At 35.1% G+C, this 24604-nt stretch overlaps 1 protein-coding gene across 3 annotated transcripts in view; it reads right to left on the bottom strand.

The window, feature by feature from the left end:
• Window positions 1-24604, bottom strand: part of LOC123563994 (protein N-terminal asparagine amidohydrolase-like) — a 175187-nt gene that overhangs the window by 134649 nt on the left and 15934 nt on the right. The gene's annotated exons all lie outside the window — the stretch shown is intronic.

Raw genomic sequence — 24604 nt, 5'->3', positions numbered from 1 at the left:
CGCAACTACACTATTTATAACTCAGAAATTTCATTAAAAACACACAAAAACTGATAAGTGGCAATGTAGTATAATCTGTGAACGTTTATGAAAACCGAAACATAGAGATAACAAGAATATTTACATTGTTGTGTTTTACCCGTTATGAGCATTAGTGTCAACTACATTTCATACAAAGTTTAATACTGCTGTTGCCTCATCAAAATCTGTCAAATGTTGTTTAGAAGAAAGGAAAGGCACTGACAAGACACTGTGACTTCAACACTGACAGACAAAACAAAAAATGTTTCAATAAAAAATCACAATTGTTTGAAGGGCACCATAATCACACAAAATCACATTAAATTCATTCTACAGAAGCTGTTCATGGCTAAATATTGTACGGTTAGTGGTCACACGTAACAGTGAGCTGTTTTAAATGGTGTCTGCACATATTGCCAGTGAGTGAACCTCAAACAACGACTACTTTTGTGGTCTTCATTTCTGACTTTTTCACAAACATCCACAACAAGCGTGTATTGTTCTTTCTACAATTCTGACTTTTTTGATGTGTCACTTTATTCCCGAGAAATGCATGAATTACTATTATGCAGTTTATGTTCATTTGTCTACGGATATCATACTGCTGAACCCCAAGTGTTTAGCTTCATAATTTAATTCTGATAAATAAAATATCTCGTGTGTTTCTGTTGGGATCTGAAAAAGAAAGAGTAAATCTGTCATAATATAGCCCCTTGAAGGTAAATTAAGCACTGTTTTTACTGACATAAACATTCATTGCTAAATACTATTTTTGCTAGTATGGCAACCGAAGTATCATGCGTCAAAATAAATTGAAAGGCTACACGATGCCACATGGGAAGTGCATCGTTTTACTTGGTGAACAACGAACGCGAAATTTTATATTACTGATTTCTTTGAAACTATAGCTAATCCGATAATTAATTAAGGTATCACCTCTGTTTGCCATAAAAGAACACCCGTCAGGGCATTTAGTCATAAGAAATGCATGAGAACTCTTTATGCGATATAATATGGTGCAGTGAATGGGGAAGTGTTTCCATGAAGTGCATTAATTGTGCTCGAATGTTCTCTTAAACGTAAGACTTTCTTAAAAAATGCAAATGTCAGTGATAAACTAGAGACGTATGCGGGTACTTTAGACTATATGTCATTTCCAAATCTATGCGTTACCAATGAAATAATCGCAAGTTTACTCACCGAATTGAGGTGTTTTGACATAAAAAAGCCGCATTGGGGAGTGTTGCGCGCACCTGTTGATGACGTACTTTACCACCCCTGCGAGATATTACGCCCATACCAAGTTGTGTGCAAGTTTGATAAAAATCAAATACAAAATGTGGTTCACAAGGAAATTGTCGACGTTCAACGGATGAAGTGTGACCACAAATGCTGACAGGTGAGCTAAAAAAGTGGCCTCTAGAGTGTATACAAGTTCCAGATACATATCATATATAACATGTAAGTCAAGGTAGCTGGCTTTAATAAACTGTATTATAAAGGATCATTATACTATTAGTTAAATAAATTACATTTCTTGTAATTTATTATTTACTATTTGGGATTTACCTGTTTATTTATCCGTTTTTACGCACTCATATCATATCGGCCAACATTTTGTTATGTTATCAACAATTGATCAGAGGGTCATTATCAAAACAGACAGACAGGACGTTGTATCTTAATCAAAGTACTGAAAGTACAGAAAGGCTGGCTAACACAAAACACTGGATGAAATCTGTGCGGGAAAGATGTTTGAAAATCTTAGATATTATGGGTTTTCCATATCAAACTAAGGCGAGCATAGGGTATTGTTGTGATGAACCATCTTGATTAACTTGTGAAGGTAGTGTAAGGATATTACAGACTATTGATGTTGAAAAAAATACATTGTGTTTACTTCTTTGGGGATAACGTAATTAGTGAGACAAACGGCACATAACTCTCACTTTGGAATCTGAAACCACAAAAATTAATATCTTACAAAAAGTCAGGTTCCGAGAACGTAATCCAATCAAACCACATAGGATAATGAACGAAATTCACAGTTTATTCGAGAAACGTAGTTTATTAAATGTAAACCATAAAATCGACTATTAATTTCGGTTGTGAACCTGCGTTTACGAACGTGAGCCTAGGCCAATGATCTTGAACCATAGTTTACAGTCGTGACATGTATGGAAATCGTCCAATAATTACATGAACCCAGGTTCACAGTCGAAAAACTAGGATTAACGATGGATAAACTACGTTTTTCAAACTTAAAAGCATGTAAACCTATTCTTTCGAGCGAAAACAATGGATAACGTCGTAAACCATAGTTCACGCTCGTAAACATAGGTCCACGTTTGTAAACCCAAGTTAAAGTTCAATCGAAAATCCTAGTTTATCGAACGTAGACATCGGTTCAAGCGCGTAAACTATGATTTACGCCCGCTATCCTATGTTTTCGCTCCAAAATATATGTTAGTATTCGATAATCCTAGTTTTTTGACCAAGAATGTAATTATTGGATAATTGGATTGCCGCGAACCATTGTTTACGGGTGTGAACCTATGTTTACGAGCATGAACTTGGATTTACGAGCGTGAACCATAGTTTACAACGTGAACCAAGGTTTACGTTCAGTAAAATTGGTTTCTCAAACAAAACTATGATTTTTGGTCGTAATCCTTTGTTCACGAGCGTGAACCTATGTTTACGGTTGTAAACCCATTTCACGGTCGTAAACTTAAGTTCTCGATCGTTAACATATGTTCACGTTCGTAAACTATGGTTTACACTCGTGAACCCTGGATTACACCCGTAAACATAGGTTCACACTCGTGAACTTAGATTAACGACCGAAATTCATAGTTCAATTGAAAAAAAAAAACTAGTTTAAACCTGGGTTCACGGGCGTAAACTATTTTCAACGCCCGTTATCTTATGTTTCGCTCGAAAGTATGGGTAAGTATTCGAAAACCTTGGTTTTACGTTCGAAAACCTACTTTATCGATTGTTAATTCTAGTTTTTCGACCGTGAACCTGGGTTCACGTTATAATTGGGCAATTGGCGTGCCATAACCGTTTATATATGTTTATAAGCGATAATAAACATTGAGGGACATAATATCAGATAAAGAAGTATAAAGGTAACAAACACAACATCTATACTTCGATGTGCAAAGCCCTCACCCCCACCCCAGCCACCATCACACACACACACACACGCGCACGCGCACACACACACGCACACACACACACACGAACGCGCATACGCACACACACACACACACACACACACACACACATCATGTATGAATGTATGAACACTGATCAGATGGGGTGATTTTCTTGTCGGTATTGGGGAAATTTTGGGCTCGAACCCCGCTACAAACCGGACTGTTAATGATTATGGTCTAGTCCTGTTCCTTCCCTAATACGATGATTAGGAAATTGACGGCCCCGTAATAGTGTACCTCCTTTTTTTGAAGAGTATTCCATTCCTACCATAAGACTACTTTAACTATTTTTCAGGAAGGCGTAGGTTCAAGCCCCACTAGGACAAAACTTTGTTCATTATATTTCTTTTTTCAGTAAGATAAACTGTAGTTTTTTTTCAATACTTATTAACATTGATTTGTCATACAAAAGCGGAAATTTTTCATTTGATTAGCAATTTCTTGCTGCTTAAAATGAATTTAACCTGAAGGGTGAATGTTTAGACATCTTTGAAAATACTTTGTTACATTTTGTATAAGTTCTTGATTTTGCATTTATTCTTTAGTTTACAAAGTTTGGAAGAAATGTAGGTAGGTTTTACTTCTGCCCTATGGTTCTTTTTGAATGCAAAGAGCAAGGCTATAATTCTTAAGAGTTGGAGCTTAATTTCTGTCCGATTTAATTCTCTTACTCGAGGCTCCCAAGAAAAATTGTTATCGACAATTTTATTTTGTGTTTTTTATAATTGTTACGCAATACTTTGAGGTTTCATTTAGAAAAATTTGAGGTAAAATGATTTCTCTGCGACCGTTTTGCGCAATGTCTATCATTTTGAAATTTGTCTCTGTTTCAGCTGGAGGAAAAAACATAATTTGTACAAGATTAACAAATAAAAAAACAACAATCAAACAACAACGACACAGTAAAAGTCATTTAAAGATGCAACACAGTGCGAAACAATGTTAACTTCAGGACTGTATCAATTAATGCAATTGTTAAACATTACCATTACGGGTCCACTATCTTAATATAACCTGAAATACAGTTGAATACATTTGTTTAAACAAAAGTCGCTTACCTCTACGCCCCACCCTTTAAACAAAATTGTGACAAAGCACTTTTTACAATATATCTTTCAGCATTCGCCAGAATGTTTCTAAAACGAATTTAGTATAGAAATAGCCAAAAATATATATATAGCATGTACGCTCTTTAGGTATACAACTTGTGGAAGGTGGTCATTTGTTTCTTCTCACGTTACTGTGGCAATTCCACGCAGCGATTACGTCCCGTTGTACCTATAGCAAATGATCTGAAAGAATAGATTCTTATAACTTTAGCCCTAAATACAAGACCAGACATAACTCATATCACTATAAATTCATTTTAATTGATATTTCATATTTCTTATTTTCCATGTTCAGTCAGGTCGTCGAATAATGCGCAGTATAACTCGTATCGACAATTGTTTCTCGGAACCAGCGTTTGTTTAATTAGCTATTTATAGACCGGGGTCATAATCTATAACGAAATGGTCAACAGTGTCGAGTTACGAAAATGTTCCATTCATACAGACATTTCATTCATAGGGGCGAATTAATTTACCATCATTATGTAATATTTTCTAATTTTATCTTTCAAGTATTTACCGTTAGAAAAATAAAACATTATTATAACATGTTAAAGCAAATAGATTTATTGAAACAGGCAAGTTTAACAATCTTTATACGATTCTGTGGCAAAACAGATAAACGTGGCGAACTATCTGAATTGCGCATGAAATTATATTTTGTGTTGTCAGTCTCAGCACCTTTGAACTTTGTTTGAACTTTGTGGAATCTCGATTTATGGTTATAATAGTCTGGCGAATAAATCGCCAGCCTAAAAAGGGCCCCAAATGAATTTACTGTTTCAAGCAGGATCAATGCTGATGTGATTTATTAAAGGTTTCTTGTTTTGTGAGAAAGATTATATCATATCCTAAATGATTAGCCCTAAATAATTATAAAATGTAACTGTAAATTTTAAGCTTGTGAGTGTGATCAATGCAGGTTTTTTCTGTATCTTTTCTTCATTTGTTTTATTTTGTGAACTGCTAACGTGAGTTCTATACCTTCTAAAAAGTACTACATACATTTTGAGATACCGTGATTCATTCTTAAAACAAAACAAAACAAACATTTAAACTAGTGGGCCATGAAGGCACTGAATCTCTCACCTGACCTATTGACCTAAAGATCATCAAGATTAACATTCGGACCAAGTTTCATTAAGATATGGTAATAAATGTGGCCTCTAAAGTGTAAACTAGCTTTTTCTTTGATTTGACCTGGTGACCTAGTTTTTGACCCGACATGACCCAGATTCAAACTGGATCTTGAGATCATCAAGATTACCATTCTGACCAAGTTCCATGAAGATACAGTCATAAATGTGGCCTCTACAGTGTAAACTAGCTTTTCCTTTGATTTGACTTGGTGACCTAGTTTTTGACCCCATTTGACCCAAATTTAAACAAGACTTATACATCATCAAGATTAACATTCTGACCAAGGTCATAAATGTGGCCTCTACAGTGTAAACTAGCTTTTCCTTTGATTTGAGCTGGTGACCTAGTTTTAAATCCTACATGACCCAGATTCATACTGGACCTTGAAATCATCCAGATTACCATCCTGATCAAGTTTCATGAAGATACAGTCATAAATGTGTTCTCTACAGTGTTAACATGCTTTTCCTTTGATTTGATCTAGTGACCTAGTTTCTTTCCCCACCTGACCCAGATTTGACACTGACTGACCTATAGAGCCTCAAGATTAACATTCTGATCAAGTTTCATTAAGATATGGTCATAAATGTGGCCTCTAAAGAGTAAACTAGCTTATCCTTTGATTTGACCTAGTGACCTAGTTTTTGACCTGACATGACCCAGATTCAATCTGGACCTTGAGACCATGAAGATTAACATTCTGACCAAGTTTCATGAAGATAAGTCATAAATGTGGCCTCTACAGTGTTAACAAGTTTTTCCTTTAATTTGACCCGGTGACCTAGTTTTTGACCCAAGATGACCCAATATCAAACTCGTCTAAGACTTTATTGAGGGTAACATTCTGACCAAGTTTCATTAAGACTGGGCCCAAATTGTGACCTCTAGCGTGTTAACAAGCTTTTCCTTTGATTTGACCTGGTGGATTTTGACCCCCGATGACCCAATGACAAACTCGTCCAAGATTTTATTGAGGGTAACATTCTGACTAAGTTTCATTAAGATTGGCTCAAAATTGTGACCTCTAGAGTGTTAACGGTCAAATTGTTGACGACGATATTGGATGACTGTCGACGGACTCAGGGCGATCACAAAAGCTCGCCTTTGAGCACTCTGTGCTCAGGTGAGCTAAAAAACAAAAGTGCAAACCAAAGAGCATGAAAGTACATTAAATGATGCGACTCTACTGAACATACCGGCATTTGATCATTTTTTGAGCCTTTTTTAAATGATAATTTTATGTGATCATCACTTTCGCACCTCTATGAGCGTCTTTAATTAATTAATTACTACATAATTTCTTCGCATATTTGTTTATTAGTCAATAAGGCCTAACAAAAAAAAATTGTTTGTTTCAAGTGACATGGCCAAAAAAAATAGGGTAGGTAGGTAGGCATTTTTTTTTTTTTTTTTTTTTTTTTTTTTTTTTTTTTTTTTTAAAAAAACCTAACCATCCTAGTTTCAAACAGGGAGATTATAAACTTTATAAACATGCATCCTATTGTTATGTTTGATTTACACCTGAATGTACAATGACTTTGATGATGTTTTAGCAATATAAAATGCCATTTGATTGTGTATTTAAATATTATGAAATAAATATATGCTTTATGTTTGTGTTTTATTGTCGTTGTTTTTTCATTTCCAGAGTAGCCCATCCGATTAGCTCAATAGGTAGAGCAGTCGATCTACGGATCAAGTGGTTATAGGATCGTTGTGTCCTATATCATTCATTCTCCGCCGCTAATTCATGTGGAGAAGTTGGCAATTACTTGCGGAGAACATGGTTTATATTTGATTAAACATGAAACTTGAATGAAATCTTGCTGTGGATTCTCTCTTTAAATAGTAATTTTAATATTGAATATTATTCAACAACCAACATTTATATTTCAAACTAAAACCAAGTAAAAGCACACTGGCCAGGAATATGATTTGCATCTTTGATCTGCATTGAGATTAATACCATCACCCCCTACCCTAGTCTAAAATTCTGGATTAACTGGAAATGCTAGACAATGGAGTTTTGACTGGTATGCCCAAATTGTGAATTAATAAAGCTGCAAGTGGTTGTTCAACGTCTTAGTACTATAAATCCAGGGTTTTCCCTAGGAAATTTATTTTGAGGGACATCATGTCCCCCCAAATTTATTTTTCTGGAAAAAAGAGACTATTTTGGGGGACATGTTAGGATTTGCTTGAATACTTTGATACTCTTTTGGGCTTTTAATAGTTTAAATTGATTGAAATTAACTTTTAATTAATTTGAAAAATTGTTTTTTTTTGGGAAAACTCATGCCCCCCTTTGCTAAGAAAAGGGGGACAAGGACCTCGAAAAGTGGTAAATTTACCACCTTTTTTGGGGCTAGGGAAAACCCTGTAAATCCCATCTAAAACCTGACTTTTCAAGACTCTGCAGGCCTCGACCTTAACTTTTTTCAGCAGGTCCACCAACTGCTGAAATCTAGGAGAGCTGCTCAGACTTTAGTGGACCTAAATTGTGATGTTGTAGACGCCATAACTTCATATGACTCAAAGAAACAGGACTTATTTCTAAAATAATTAAAAATGGAAGACTGTAGCAATCTGTTATCCCGAAAAATAATTATTTTGAAAAGTGTCCCAAATATGGACACAATAATCATCATCCACCCGACGTCGACCCGTGTTGAAAGTGAAAAAAAAAACATTAATAATTATCGGTAATTATTCTGATGATAAACTAAGTAATTAGCCTTGTTTTCATCATCAATTAACACCCCTCAAAGAGCTAAAACACGCCATGTACCCGGATAATCCTAACTCTGTTCAGCGACCCTAACTCAGTGCCAACATGGCTGACAGAAAGACGATGTATGTAGTTAATTTCCTTGTCTTTTTTCGTGTTTTTATGTGAGTATGCAATGTTAGCGTAAAACTTTTGATAGTCATAATATCCTGTATTGATAATATGTTTTGTGTACTAAATATTTCAGTCGAAATGTCACATTATGTGGCTGGAATTCATTAAAATGTACTCAAAAAAGTCTTCAAAATGAACAAGTTTTATGTTTTTTACTGTTTTAAAGTACCAGAAATTGCAGTAAGACCTTACTTATTAAATGTATTAGTTCCATAAATATCTCTTTGACAATGTTTAACAGTATCAAAGTTTGAAATCGATTTTTATAGCTTAAATTTTTTATTGATTATGAGGTGGGTTTAAATTTGCGGATAATTCCTAACTGGTATAGGAAACATTGCTGGATAAATACGAACTTAGAATGGATAAACACCTAACCAAACGAAAACTGCTGTTCGTCTGTGCTTTTTTATGGACTGCTGATGCTCGAAGTTCTTTGATCTACCCTGCAGGGATGTGGGATTCCTATGTCCAACTTATCCGACTCGTGATTTTTTTGCCGGCGGACAAGTGCATTTTTCATTCTGTGTGTCCGCGGACAAGCGTACTTTTTCAGGCATAAAATGAGAAAACATAAAATATCATTTAGATTGTGTGTTGCTTCAAGTGTATGGAGGTGATAAAGATAATGGGTTCTTTGACATTGCGTGGGCAGTGTTTCGGGCATGACCTCAACAGATCCCGAACACTTCTTACGCGATTTCAGATTTTTATAAACGTTAAAAGGCAAATATTTCAACAGCCTATATTTTACCACAGTTACTGTGATATGCTTTTCTTTTCATTGTCCTAAATAAAGAACTCGATCTCCAGTCTATTTACGTTTTCATGAAGGTTAAATATTACAAATCAGAGCAAGTGAAATTTGACAAGTGCAACTTTGCAGTCAGCAATTACAATTATTTTATGCATGGTAACTTATTGCATATCCTCATAATATCCTTTTTGTTTTTATATGTGTCGCATTGTTTTATATGATTTCACTGATTGTTTAACCATGTTCCTTAATATTCAATGTGTTTGCTCTCTGTGAGAAAGTTGCTGATCAGTTCCTTTCAAATCTGATTTGAGGGGATAATTGATTTTTTAAAACCATTTTTCTTTTCTGTCACACTTTTGTGCTGGTTTTGCTAATTCAGTTTTTTATTTACATGAAGTTCTTATAGAAGTTTTTAGGCCTATGGTCAGGATCAGCAGCTTTTCCACAGCTTTAGATGTGCTTAATTTGTGTGCTTTTTAGATATATAACATTTTCTTTTACAGCTATTTATATTCTTGTTGACCTCATATATATTTGTTAAGCTCATCGGAGCTTATGTTTCATATGTTTGTGTCTTGCCGACTTGAAATAAAACTTATTGTATTGTATTGTATTGTATTGTATATTGACTATGGACAAGTGGATTTTAAGTGTCCGTGGACAAGTGAAAAATGTAAGGATACCCACACCCCTGTCCCGTCAGTCCATGCATCACTCCCCCGCCCCACCACACCACACACACACACACACACACACACACTTTTCTTCCCTATTTACCGTCTGAAAATATCATATTTAATAAATAATCATAAATCTAATCCCATTTAAACAATATAAAAAATATTCCATTAGCACCTCTATAAAAATCTCTTACACTATACGATATACAAGATTTGAAACAAACACAAAATTTTCTGAAACAGTGTGTGTGTGTGTGTGTGTGTGCGTGTGCGTGTGTGTGTGTGCGTGTGCGTGTGAGAGAGAGGGAGAGAGGGTTGGGGACTACAGAACTTCGGACATCGGTGGCATTAAATAATTTCTTATGTAAATATAATAATTTTGACTTTTATACTGAGTTATTTTTTAGGGTTTATCCAGATTTTTCCAAACATTGCTATTTGCATAATATTAAAATTATGAAAAAATATTTGACTGTAGTGGGCATACATATAACATCTTAAAATTAATGACAAAGTTTGAAGACAATACCGCTTATAAAGTAATGTTTACAATAATCAGACCATGTACACGTCAACTCATTCATTTCTATAGAATACTAGTCATTTAGGTGTTTATCCGTCACACAATTTCGTTTAAGTTAGGTTTTTATCCATTCCTCATGTAAACTGAGTTCGGTTTTTATCAAATCAAAGTTAGGTTTTTATCCCTTTTCTCGCTGTCAGTGCATTTGAAAATGTATTGTGTCAACATGTAGTGGGTTAACAACATAGTGTAAAGGGACCTATAAAGCAGTATATCTTTGCTTTCAAACAACAAAATAGTCGAGGCATCAAAAGCATAGAAGTATTTTTAAAGATTTTTTGTAAAAGTTTTCATTGAAAAAGTTGCCTTGTTCGTCGTTTTTCCATCTGAATACACAAAGGTTGATATATTTAACATGATACATTTTGAAATAAATATACACGTGATCAATGGAAATAGATATAACAACAGAAACATTCCTTTATACATCGTAATTACACAGAAAACAAAGTTGTATCGGCTTTACATCCGCCATGTTGGCACTGAGTTAGGGTCGCTGAACAGAGTTATGATTATCCGGGTACATGGCGTGTAAAAGAAGTGTGTCGGTTATTATGGCATCTGAAGTGGAGATCAAAGCGGTATAGTTGCCCGAGATTGTCATGGCATTACGTCATGTTTTCGCGCCATGTGACACATCACTGTCTGATCGTACTTTCTCGATTCCTTAAATTGTTGAGAAGAAATCAATAAAAAAGTTTTTTCTTTATCTTTTTTTAAAAGCGAATGTGCAATATCCCGAATAAACTGACATGTAAATGTGTCGTGAACGATGATAGTGGATAGCCTACCTCTGTGACCTATTTGCTCTCAAGGAATTTACATTATTGTTTGAAAAGAATATCTAACAAAGTGTTGTGTCAAAAAATACATGTACTTTGAATAATTTAAAACTTATTAAAATCCGCAACAACATCATACTGCTTTTCCATTCAAACTACATTTCTATTTACGTTCACAAGGTCACGTAACCTATTCTGCCGTGCTAACAGAAATCTGTTTGCCAAAAGTCGTTTTACTCCATGTATTTAAATTGCTGCCGCTTTTTCATTATTTAAGATTTTTTAATTGTGTTTTTTGTACATTCTGGTCAAAAGTCTGAATTTTATTACCATAGTTTGTACCGTTTATTTACTTTAAGAAAGAAGTAAATAATCAAGATCGCGCTGTTTGAAATTTTACAAAACATTATATGAAAATCTGATCGTTTTTAAAGAATTTTGCCTACATTCCTGTCGATATCTTATTAAAATTGTTATAGAACTCAAACTGTATTAGTTCTCAAGTGGTGTTGAAAATTTGAAGCGATTACATTGAAAAATGAATGCACCACGCGCGTTTATTGTGTCAAAAGTAACCGCGATGTAAATAAGATATTACGATAGGGCGCACGTGTTTGTGGAATGGAAAATTACCAGCTTGACGTTTTGATATTTTTACGATTCGCGGGTAAATTCCAGTCAATCCAGGTAATTTTGCCTGATGTATTAATTTCTCAATTTGGTAAAGTTACCACGTAAAAACCACTCGCCCGATCGGTGGAGTAGTCCATTCGTGCAAAGAGCTATAAAAAAATATTAATATACTTATTTGCAAAAATATGCGGCCCGATTTTACCGCTAAAAAAGTTTAGGGTCGGCGGTAAAAAAATAGGGTATGTCACAAATTGACATACGGGCCTTATTTTATCTGTAGTGTAAATGCAGGTATTGCATCATCTTTTTGTAAATTTTTGAGTTATTGAGGTAAATGTCAGATTTCACGCATGAAATACCTCTCATGCTTTTCTGTATTTCATAACTTAAATTTCCATGTAAATTTCATTAAATTCTGTTCAGTAATAAGAAAGTTGATATTTTATAAACTTCAGTAATTTATGTTTTATCCCCAAAACCACTATAATGGGCCTCAAATTGTCAATTTAAATTCGCGCCAAAGTAGTTAGATTCCCCGGCTATATCGTGAATCCCGTGAAAATGACAATAGTCATAGCTCACGGCTTAGCCGTGAATCCTATGAAATTTAGTATTTGGCGGGACATTACCCTTTAAATAGACTGGACTAGATATGCCTTGCGCACACCACCTTACGACTTTATAGACGAATCTATGTCTGAATTATTTTCTTGCTAGAAATTTATGCTCGATCGAGCTTCTTCCGCCAGACGATTTTTCCTGGTGATGTCATAACCCGGAAGTACAATGCCCGAGGTTCACTTGTCTTCACTCGCCTGGATGTGATATTCCCAGCGCAGAGCTTACGTCCCATGGTTGTGCCGTAAACCGCAAAGACGATGATTTTTGTTATCCTCTGAAGTCAGCTCAGGGATGCAATCACCTACCACCATAGGGAGCCAACACGGAATCAACGTATTCACGGTTTAAAGGGACTGAATTTAGAAATCTGTTTTGTTTGTGCTACTTAAAGTTCACAATTACATTAAAGACCTGTGTCACGTCAGATTAGAATGGACTATAAGAACTTTTGTATCTAGAGATACTGAACTTTCTTTTTTTTCTTTCTTATAATCAGTTTTTTTTTCTTTTCATATCTATTCATTGTTAATAATCATCTTTTGTAAATAAATTTGTAAATATTGTAAAGGGTGTTGATTTGTTCTGATGGTTACTGTCGCCGGTACGGCCTTTCCTGTCACAATGGTGTCAGAAGTGGGATTGGTCGACCAGTCACAGTAGCTATTCGAACATTATTAACACCCATTTAACTGCAGCATTAATTTGTAAAGATTCCTCTTGTTTTGTTCTATTGGTACACATATAATAGTTTTATTCATTTTTCAGAGTGACGTCTTACCTCAGACAAGACAAGACAGTTCCGTAGCTTCAGCTAACCAGCTTTTGTGGTCACAGACTGATAGACAGTTGCTTACGACACTTGGATTCTGGGGTGAGTTCGTTCCTTTTATTTTTCTTTTGGGTTTATTTTGTGTCACTCTATGATTAAGCCACCATATATCTGTGCTGAGAGTGACCGCCCTTGACAAGGAGAGTTATCCTACTCACTCTTAATTGTGCGTCGCCCTACTTCTCCCAGTGATCTGTCGTACGGGGCGTCCAGCCCCCGTTTGGTCATTGGGCGGTTAAGGGTCGTCTGGGGTTTTCTTCGCCCTAACACTGTATACGGCAATCACAGGGGGACACACCGGAAAATGGGGAATAGCTCTGGCAGAGCCCCTGTGATGCTGATCTGTTGGTTTGCCACGTTACGACAGAGTCCAGTGCAAATAAATACAATCCAATGTTTCTATGTTTTATTTAAGTAATAACGGTCTGCATATCACAATATTGTAATCATAAATCCAATTATGTCTGTTGTAAACTTTAAGGTTAAGAATTAACTAATTTGAACTGTTCTTGTTTAAGGCTGACTAAGTCAAAGTCATTATTATGCCAATGTGGCTATGTTATGCCACTAGAACATTTTCATGTCTTAACTGTTCTGTTGCTAAAAATCAAGTCCCTTAACATAAGAAAGATTTCATATTCTCAAAAATGATGTGAATAAATTGTCCCATCAGAAAAGTTGGGGCTGTCCCCTTTTTGATATAAATTAACCAATAAAATTTAACTTCAAGTAAAGCATGACAGATTAAGTCAAACATGACAGCTTTCTACAGCTTGTCTTAAACCCTTTTAGTATAAGCTGCCATCTCTAACAAAACAATAGAAGTGCTAAGATACTTTAGATTGTTCAGAAGCCAAACTGATTAACATTTGATTAAAGCCATATTTCTTAAAATATTCTACATTGTTGTCAAAATAGTTACATCTGCTTTCCCCAAAACAAGTTTAAAGAAAAAAAGGTTTTCCTGCCCTTAAAATCAGAATCTTGTAAAAATCCCCCACAATACTTAAAATTCAACCATACTGAAAATACAAATTTTTAACATCAAAAATTTTAAAATTTAAACCCGGTCGGGCCCTTTTAAATTACTTCAAAAAAATTTGGACCAAAAAAAATTTCAGTTTCCCCAAAATATTCTCCCCTTTTTTGAAATTTTTGGGCCCCTAAAACAAAAAAAAACAATGAAATTTTTCCCTTTAAACCCAATGAAATAAAAATTGTCAGTAAAGGTTTTTGCTAATAGCTTTCCAATATTTTTACATAAAAATAATTATATTTTATTTTTTTTTTTTTTTTTAACCCTTTTTTTTTTTTTATGTACGTATTTACAAGTAGGGCCCTTTATAGACACAAAAACATTATGAATTTAAATAGTCCCACAAAGCCATTTTTCTAAAAATTTTCGGGTTGTACAATCCAGTTTTTTTTAATACTGCCATAATTTTCACCCCATTTTAAATTTTTCTAGCTATAAATTTTGCAATAAATTTGTTTAATAATATCATATTTGACCCAAGTTCATCTGATGAAACTCATTTTTTGTCATTTTTTTTTTTTATTTCCATCGCATTTGCACTCCAGGGCCTACATACCCTAATTTTTACTATTTCTAGCATCTCGGGTTTTAAATGTTTTTAATAAACACTATTTTCCCTTTTACTTTATTTGTACAAAACCTTTTCACCGGGCTTTGAAAACAAAAGAAATATAATTTCTAAATTTTTGAAAATTTTTTTGGGTTTATACCTTTTTGTCTTTTTCCATTGACATGTCCCCCTTTTCCCTTTTGCTGCATTTTTTAACCCTATTCCCCAAATTTTCATCGAAAAGTAATTTCGGGTTTTTTAAAAAACTTCATTTTTCTTTTTCTAACACAAGTCAAGGTGATTTGGGACCTAAAAAAATTTTCTGAGCTTTTTTTCACCCTTTTTTTTTCCGCAAAACATGGGTGGCCCTTTTTTCAACCCAATAATAAAATGTTCCCATTCACATAACATAAAAAAAAATTTAAATCATTCACATGAGAGTAAAAAAATTTCCCAAATTCTGATTTATTTATATTTAAAAGTACAACTGCTGAATTTTTAAAAAACTTTTTTATTAGAATTTCACCAAAAAAAAATTTCTAAACCCGATGTCTGATACAACAGGGGTTTAAATGAAGTAGAACCTGTCCCCCTTATCTAACTTAATATTTGCGCTATCAATAAAAGACGGGCCCTTCCCCAAATTATAACTTCCCAAACCCGAATAAAAAAAACCAAAAATTAAAATTTTTAAAGGGGCAAAAATTTGAACCTCAGATTTTAAAAGGGCAAAAATTTGAACCCAGATCTCCCCATTACAAATCCTATTTTAAAATTAAAAACCCAAAACAGAAAAAGTTTTTAAAGAGTAAAAAAAACAAGTAAAGGTCAAGATACTAAAAAGGGTCCATCCCCCTTTTTAATTTTTTTTCCCAGATTCTGAAATCAATCTGATTTAAAAACTTTCCCGAAGTTTCCAAAGATTTATCTGGCACACATCCAAGGGTACCCATTGAAAGGGGGTTTGTTTCTTTTTTCCATGACTTAAAAATTTTATTTGTACTGGCCTTCATTTTTCCAAGGTTTCCCTTCCAAAATATGCCCCAGAGATACCTAATTCGGGGAAATTTTCTGCTCTTGTCTTTTTCCTTCATTTAAAAATTTCCTAACCGGTATTTTTAGGAAGTCCTTTTTTACTTTGTCTTTTTCTATCTTTATAATTTCATTGTGCTCAATTAAAATCTTCACTGGGACCCCCTAACGCGCTGGTGTACCACGTGGTTCTGTTTTTTTCCCCTATTTTCAAAAATAGTAGGGCTTGCATTTGAAATTTTAACAGCCCATAGTCCCATATCTGTGCCCCGTTGAACCTAAAACCTTTTCCTTTTTAAAGCTGTTTTTATTTCTGATGACTTTTTTCCACTTTTTCTGTCTTTTGGGGTTTGCAGATTTCCCTTTGGGGGTGCAACATTCATTTACGAGGGCCCTTGTAAAAGAATTTGTGCTTGATTCCTGTAGATTTCTCCCCGCTTTTTCCCTTTTTTGCTGTTCGTTCCATGAAACTCTGGGTAAAAGGTTGGCGGGAATTTTACAGGGCAGTTCCCCTTTTTTAAAATTTTCCGGGATTTTTGAAACGAATTTTGGGAAAATAAAAGGGTGCCTTTGGCTCGCGATGAAGAGAAAATTTTTACAATTTGGGTCCTTTTTAAAACGGCTTGCAGTTCCCCTGTACCAGTCCGGGCAAACACTTTTTGGCAATTTCCCCTTGCTCTAGTTTTTTGGAAGGTCACACCCTTTATTTTTTAAATAAACGATTCGGGCAGATATTGTTTTTTTTGTTTGGCTCTGTTGTTTTTTCTTTGATTTTTTTAGTATCCCTTTTTTAAAGTGATGCTTTTTTTTGCTCTTTTGGATATTTTTTTGTTTGCGGGAGGGGAATTTTCTTTGTCATGTGTTTGGGTTTTAGTTTTGATATTTTTAAAGCTGTTGCCCTTTTTTGTTTTTGCCGGGCCCTTTGCTTTTTGCATGTTTTTTGGGTTTTTTTGGTGCTTTTGGGTTTTTGTTGATGTTTTTGGGTGTTTTTTTTTTTGGGTCTTTTTGTTGTTTTTGGGTTTTTTGGTTTGTTTTTATTGCTGTTGTGGCTGTTTTTGTTTGGCGGGCGGTTGAAGCTTTCGGCTTTTAACGGCTGGGGCTGCCCCTCATCCCGTTTTTCGTGTCGAAGCACTAGAATTTTTTGGGGGGTTTTCGCTCTTTTGCTCATTTCCTCTTCCAAAGGGGGATTTGTTGGCCCGTTCAGCTGGGTCAAAATATGGTTTGATCTCTGGGCATTAACTAGTGATTTGCCTCCCCTTTTTGTTTGAAAATTTTTTTAAACCTGAAAGTGTGTTCGGACAAATTTGCAAAATATAAAAAGGGTCCAAACCCATTTTTCTTTGAAAGGGGGTTTGCTTTACCTTTTGGGTCCCTTTTGAGCAGAAAGCCAAACCTTTTTGGGGCGGGTCAAAAGTCTGTTTTTTTGGCAGTTTTGTCATAGTGTTGTTTGTACGCTTTTTGGGGCCTTTTTTTAATTTTTTTCCTTTGGGTTTTTTTTCCCTGGCGTCTTCAAATTTTTAAAATCCTACTTAAAAATTCTATGGTTTTGTGCCAGGTGCCCCTTTTTGGTATTAGTGATGTGGTCGATAGGCATCTTCTTTCTCACCCCAAACAGCATGAAGAATGGTGAGAATTCAGTTAAACTGTGCCCGCGGGCCCTGTTTCTGTACCCCAACTTTTAAACGGGCCCAACAGGTCGGGCCCCCTCATCCGCTGTCTTTAGTAAGGCCTCAGACTTGAAAAATCATTTGAATTCATTTTTCTACAGCTCCATTCGTCTGGGGATGGTAAAATTTGGTGAGATGTCTAGTGATTTGAAAGAGCTCTGATAAACCCTTATGAGATTAGAGGTGAATTTTTTCGTCCCTGTCTTGATGAACTCTGGGTGCAAAAACCCCTGGAAATTACTCCCTTAAAAACCACGGCACCTGGGTTTGCCCCCTTTAGTTCGAGGGGGAAATGCCTCACACCCAATTTTAAATCACTATCTACCACGAAAAACTTTTTAAATTTCCTTTTTATTTGTAGGCAAAAACCACTCAAAATGTCCATATGCCATCGATAAAGGGCACATCGTCCCGGGCTTTGGATTAGGGGGTCTCCTTGCATGGAAGTTGCGTTTGGATTGTTTGACCCCCCTCGGGGATTTGACGAAACTGCTGGTTTCCCGGGTACTTGATCCCCAGAAATTTTTTATTCCGCATTGCACATATGTGCGGTCAAAACCTTGGTGCCCCCCCAAAAAACACAGTCGTGGAAGGAGCGTAAAATTTCATCCGAAGTCCCCCCTGGGTATGGCAAACTTGTTTCACCACCCGGTCCCCTTTTGGGGTATTCTTTCCCGCTTGTGAAAAAATTGCCCAAGAAGGGGCCTTTTGATCTTAATTCAAAATTATTTTCCTCTGCACAAAACCTCTTGTTTTTTTCGGGGAATCATCATTCCCCCCTTTTAAAAACTTTTTCGATACATATTTTTCAATTTCCTGGACAAAACTTTGCAAAAAAACCCGGTCTGGAAATTGTACTTCTGGTTCCTTTTTCTCTTTGCAGACTGGCTATAAACCTCTTTTCTTTTTTCGTTTTTCATATTATGAAATTTCCCCCTCGGCCCAAATTTTCCCCTCTTTTTTCTGTCATTTTGGAAACGTTTCTAAAAACTGGTTTTTGACCGGGCGTAGTCTCAAAAATTTGCCCTGGCCCTGTAGTCTGCGGGGTTCCCTGCTTTCCCAAAGCTTGGGGAAGATTTAAAATTTGGGTACCCCTTTGTAGTAACAGACCCCCATCTGCCAAAATCTCCCTGACAGTCTTTAATATTTTTTCAAGTATTTGACTATACTTGTCAAAAAAAACGTAAAAAAAGTTTTTGCCCAAATATTTTTTATAATGTTAAATTTCCCCTCTACAAGAGCTAAAGTTTCCCTTTTTTCATTTTTTATATGCCTTTTTTAAATTTTCCTGCCCCAAATGCTGGGCCTTTTGGTAAGCTTTAAATGTTTCTTTCCATTTTGTTTTTTGTAAAGAAATTCCGAGGGAAAACTCCACTCCATCTATTGTAAAATTTTAAAATGGAAAATTAAATTTGGGGATATGAAAGGTTTTGGAGCTTCTTTTCATCTTTTCTTCGGGTTTTTCAAATGCAGTTTGACATTCAGTTTGTCCACTTGAATTTTTTGATTTTTTTCATTAACCTTTTTAAAGGGTGCAGAAATTTTTGGGCATACCCCCCACAAACTTGGGGAATAAAAATTTGTCACCCCTAAAAATTTTTCACTTGTTTAGCATTTGGGGGCCTTTGGGAGACTTTTTGCAATTTTTCAATTTTTGGGTTGACTTTAACTCCCCCCGGGGAAACAAATGCCCCAAAATTTTTTTGGGATAGTTTTTTGTAGCAAAAGCACATTTTGCGGGTGAAATTTTAATTCCCCCTTCTAAGATGGTCAAACATTTTCCTTTTAATGTTTTTCCGATGCGGTCAAAATTTTTTTGAAAAAAAAAGTAAAATCACAACATAATAAAGTTTACTTTAAATTTTCAACTTTTCAACACTTTGCACATAAGGGACTAAAAGGACAAATGAGTTTGATAGCCCCCTTTGGCAATCTTTTAAAATTTAAAAAAATTTCCTCTGTTTTAAATAAAAACGGGCCTTATTTTTGGTCTCCCGGGATCCAAAGGAACTTGAAAAACCCCGGGCGAAAAACTACGGAAAAAAATATTCGGGTCCCGCATCACCAAATGTATAAAAAACCCTCGGAAAATTTGGAATGGGGTTTATTTTGGGAAAGGGTTCTGTTCATTTATTTTTTCCGAAGCCCCAAAAAAACCCCTTTAATTCTTTTGAATTTCCCTTCTTTACAAGGCCCTACGGGCAGGAAAAAGGAGATGAGGATTCCTAAACCGATGTCGGGCCTCTAAAAATTTCATCAATTTTTTTGGTCGGCTGTCTGCGTTTTTTCTGGTGACTGGCGATAAGGACACAACTAAGGGGGTCTTTCATTCTTCGTGTGTAAGTATGATAGTGAAAATTTTTTTTCACCAAGATCAAAATTTTTCCTTAGCAAATATTCACTTTTGCCCCCAAAAAGATTATAAAAATTTTTTTTTTTGTTCCTCATTAAGACTCCCTTTTCCCAAAATTTATGCCAAATCCTGAAAAAATTTTCCCTTGTAATTTTAAATTTCCCTGAGGACACTTTTTTCAGTTGAGCCCAAATTTATATTTCCCATCCTGTTTTAATTGTGAACTTTGGGAGTTTGCCCCAACCCAATTTCCTTTTTGCCCGGGGGGCAGTCCGGGGGTTCCCCAAAAGAGGGGAAAAGAATTGGATTCTTTCTATGGTCCCCCCTTGAATTCCCAAAATAGAGAAATAATGTTTTCCCAACCTTTCCAAAGAATGTTTTCTTGAAAAAATTTAAAGGTGGGTTCCATAACACAAGTGATTTCGGGAAATTTTGGGGATTTCACAATTGTCATTTCACTGTAGGTGGCACCACAATTTCAGAGGTTGTCAGGGCTAGCACTATGGAAGTATTCTGACGGGAAAGGTTTTCACTTTTCCACTCCCCCCACATATGCTTTTTCCATACCCTTTGATTTATGTTTTTTGGGGGGCAGGTATTTTCAATTTCAATTACCAAAGTCGGGTGGGAAATTAGGGGCCCCTCAGAAAATTTTAATCCAGAAAATTTTTGGGCCTGTAAGGTTTAAAAAATTCCCTAAATTTTTTTTTAAAGTATTAAACCACCCTATATTGAAATCAAAATACTTCACCCAGAAAAATTGGGGGGCAGTTCCCCCCAAAAACTCCCCCCTTACCGCATAAAAATCAGACTTTTGGACATTTCCCTCTGTGCAATTTGCTTAAAAACCGTCTTGCCTACTTTATTAATTTTTTGAAACCAGTAAACCCCCCATTGCACACATTGTCCCCCCTTTTTTAAAACCCAAAAAAATTTTCCCTATCTAAAGTAGCACTAAATTTTGTTTTGGGTTTCATCGTCCCTTGCTTGCAAAAAGGCTGGGGCAGAACCCTTTTGGCTAAAACCCCAAAGATTTCACTTATTTTCCCCAGGGGCCATTTTCACAAAATTACAGATCATGAAAATACTTATGCCCCTATTCATTTCCTTAAATAAAATGATTTAAAAGTAAACTTATAGCCATTAAAAAAAAAAAAAACCCATTGTAAAAAAAAAATTCTTTTGCCTTTATGCCCCCGTAAAGGCATAAACTCTATATTAAACTTTCCCCAAAAGGGTTTTAAAAAAGAAACAAATATAGCCCCAGTATCAATTCCCCCCGTACTTCATGGAAAAAAAGCAACAAAAAAAATATCCAAAAGACAAAATATTATGGGAAAATATCTTTTTATAGTAAAGGTAACCCAGAATGTTATAAAAATTTTTTAAAAACACCCAAAAAGTTCAAAGGTACCATAAATATTTCCAAAAAAGTCCTAAAAAAAAAATGATAACCCGCAAATTTTTCTTAATTGCCTTTTTTCTGTATTTCTTTCAATATTTAACCACTTTTCCCTTAGAATTATACCATTCTAAGCCCAAATTGGGGCTCAACCCAAAAGAAAATTTTAAAATCACCCTATTACCTTTAAAGGAACAAGAATATTCAGTTTTCCCCCACCCCAAGGGGGGGGGGGGGGGGGGTTTTTTTAAAGGGAGTTTTTTGAGGGCAGTCGAAAAATTGCACTTTATTCCCCGTTAGTCCCCCCTGGGTCACGGGTTTTTCAATTCCCAGGGCATCACAAAAATTTCCCGGGTCGGGTTGGGTTAAGCGGGGTAAAATTTGGGTTTCCCAAATTTTACAAAACCGCGTTATTGTTTAATGGGTTTCCGTTTCCCGTTAATATTCATCAATTCCTTTTTGTCGTGGGTTTTTAATTTTTTTCTTTAAACATTCTCATCCCCTCTTACTATTAAATTTTTTCGTTTTTCCTTTATTTTTAATGAAATTTTGCAAAAATTTTTTTTTTACCCTTTAGATGTAAAAGGTTTTCCCAGAAAGTCCCCCTTGGGAAACAATTTATATAACATTGTTTTTATAAAACCCTTTATTCTTCTTCTAAATTTCCAAAAAATTTTCGGGACATAATGTTCAAATCCAGTTTTTTTTTATCTTTGCACTGTTAAATGGGAAAACTGTCCCCCACAAATTTTACGAAAACCCGGGGTTCCCCCACCACCCCCTGTTTGAAAGGGCGTCACCCCCGTTTGGTCATTGGGCTTAAGGGTTTGTCCCCCCCCCGGGGTTTTCTTCGCCCCCCCACGGAAAAAGGGAAACACCCGGGGAAAACACCGGGAAAAGGGGAATTCTTTTGGCAAGCCCCGTGTGCCCGATCTGTTGGTTTTCCACGTTCCGGGCAGAGTCCTTTTTAAAAAAATACTCCAATGTTTTTTATGTTTTTATTTAAGTAATAAAGGTTTTGCATAATTTAAAAAATTTTAATCATAAAACCAATATGTTCTGTTGTAAACTTTTTAAAGGGTTTAAAAATTAACCCAATTTGAACTGTTCTTGTTTTAAAGGGTGACCAAAATCAAAATCCTTAATTTTTCCCAAAGGGCTATGTTAGCCACTTTGAACATTTCCCTGTCTTAACTGTTCTGTGCCCAAAAATCAAATCCCTTAAAAATAAAAAAGAAATTTTATATTCCCCAAAAATGTGGAAAAAATTGTCCCCTCAGAAAAATTGGGGCTTTTCCCCCTTTTTGGGTATAAATTAAACCCAAAAATTTTTAAATCAATTTAAAACATGACAGATTAAGTCCAAAAAAATGACACTTTCTACACTTTTTTAAAACCCCTTTTAAATATAAGCCCGCCATCTCTAACAAAACAAAGAAGGCTAAATACTTTAGATTTTTTCAAAGCCAAAAGATTAACATTTTATTAAAGGCCCTATTCTTAAAAAAATTCCCACCTTGTTTTCAAAAAAATTTTCTTGCTTTCCAAAAAAGAAATTTAAAAAAAGGATTTTCCCCGTCTTAAAAAATCTTGTAAAAAAACCCACAATACATTATTTTTCAACAATCGAAAAAACAAAATTTTAACACTAAAATTTTAATTAAAAGTTTTGGCCTTTACAAATTTCTTTTAAAAAAAATTGGACCAGAATTTTTAGCTATCACAGATCCTATAAAGGGATTAGTGTACGTATACTACTAATACATATTTTAATTTTTGTGTTTTAGCAAACTTGTTTTTTCTTGCATATACTTTTTAAACCCACTCTTATTTTTAGGGCTACACTGTTGTTATACCTTACTTTATCTTAGGGTAAAGCACTTTTATTTATTTTTTTTTTGTTTCACTAAAAAGGGTTTTTACCAAATTACGGTTTATTGATATTTGAAAGGCTAAAGGGAAATTTTACAAACCTACTTCACTTTACTTTGTTGATTGGTTTCCTATGCAAAACCCTTTATTGACCATAGTACTGTTGGGGCAACTTTTGTTAAATTTTTAAATTTTTGTGAGGACGTTTTGGGGTGGAAAATACGTAGAGCATATATTTTGTTTTTTGGCCCCCAGTGGGAAATGTAACTTTAAATGTAAACTGTGTAGTCTATATTTTCCCCCACGATTGTTTTTTTTTATGTCTCAGGTTGTTATATTCCCGTAGTGCTTTGTGTTATATGTGTTAACGAGTGTAAACATACTAAATGAGTAGAGTTAACGAAGGGAAAGGAAAGGAAAATTTGGGTTTTGAAGGAGAGGATTACGTAAATTTGTTAAGGAAGAGCAGGCTAGGGAACCCGGGAAAGACATAGTAGATTAAACAGAGAAAGGGTGATTAGGGGTTTTGAAGCTAAGGTTTCAGAAGGAAAAAATAGAAATGAACGACAAAATATTTAGAAGCAAGAAGGGAAAAATTAGAAACAGAGAGAGTAAAGGGGTTAGAGTTAGAGGCCAAAGGGTTTCAGAAGGAAAAAAATAAATATGAACGTAAGTTAGAACGATAAATTAAAATGGAAAAGGATAAGTTTTTAAAGTTAGCTAGGAATTTAAAAAAAGAAAGGGGAAGCAAAAATAGGAAATTTAAAAAAGAGCATAAATTTAAGACAGACTTTGGGAAAAAATAGTAAAAAAAAGGGAAAAGGTTTTAAAATGACCCCTTTGATGAGAAAATTTATTCCTGGAAAGCGTCTTGAATGTGTAAAAAACTAAGCTTTTTCGCAGGATTTGGGGTTAAAAAGATATGGTCACTTAAATTCCCCTTCCTTCTAAAGGGGACGGCAAGAGAGGTTTTTGATAGGCTTCCGTTGGGGAAAAAGGAAAAGGGTTAAAGATAAAATGAAAGCCGCTTTGCACTCCCGTTCGAACTCACTGACGATGGGTATAAAAAAATTTAAAATGGAGGCCTCGGGATTAATAGACCTTTTTGAAAGTTTCTACCAGAAATTAAATAATATTTGATGGTTGGGGGTTTGGGTTGAGTAAGGGGAGAGAAAAATACGAAGGTTGTTAGATTTATTCTTAGGACCCAATTTTTTAGATTTATTTAATAGAGAAATATTAAACCCGAAAATTTGGGGGTAGTAAAATTTTTTTAAAACTAGGTGTAAACGAAGATGCGATTTGTTTTCAAAGACCGAGGAGGTCCCAAATATGTCTTTAATCGAAAACCCAAAAAGGACCGGGGCTATAAACCCTATTAAATACCCAAGACATATCCTAGTATCTA

The sequence above is a fragment of the Mercenaria mercenaria genome, chromosome 2, assembly GCF_021730395.1.
Source record: "Mercenaria mercenaria strain notata chromosome 2, MADL_Memer_1, whole genome shotgun sequence".
NCBI lineage: Eukaryota > Metazoa > Mollusca > Bivalvia > Venerida > Veneridae > Mercenaria > Mercenaria mercenaria.
The sequence above is the reverse complement of the archived record's forward strand: the minus strand, read 5'-3'. Positions and strand labels throughout refer to the sequence as shown.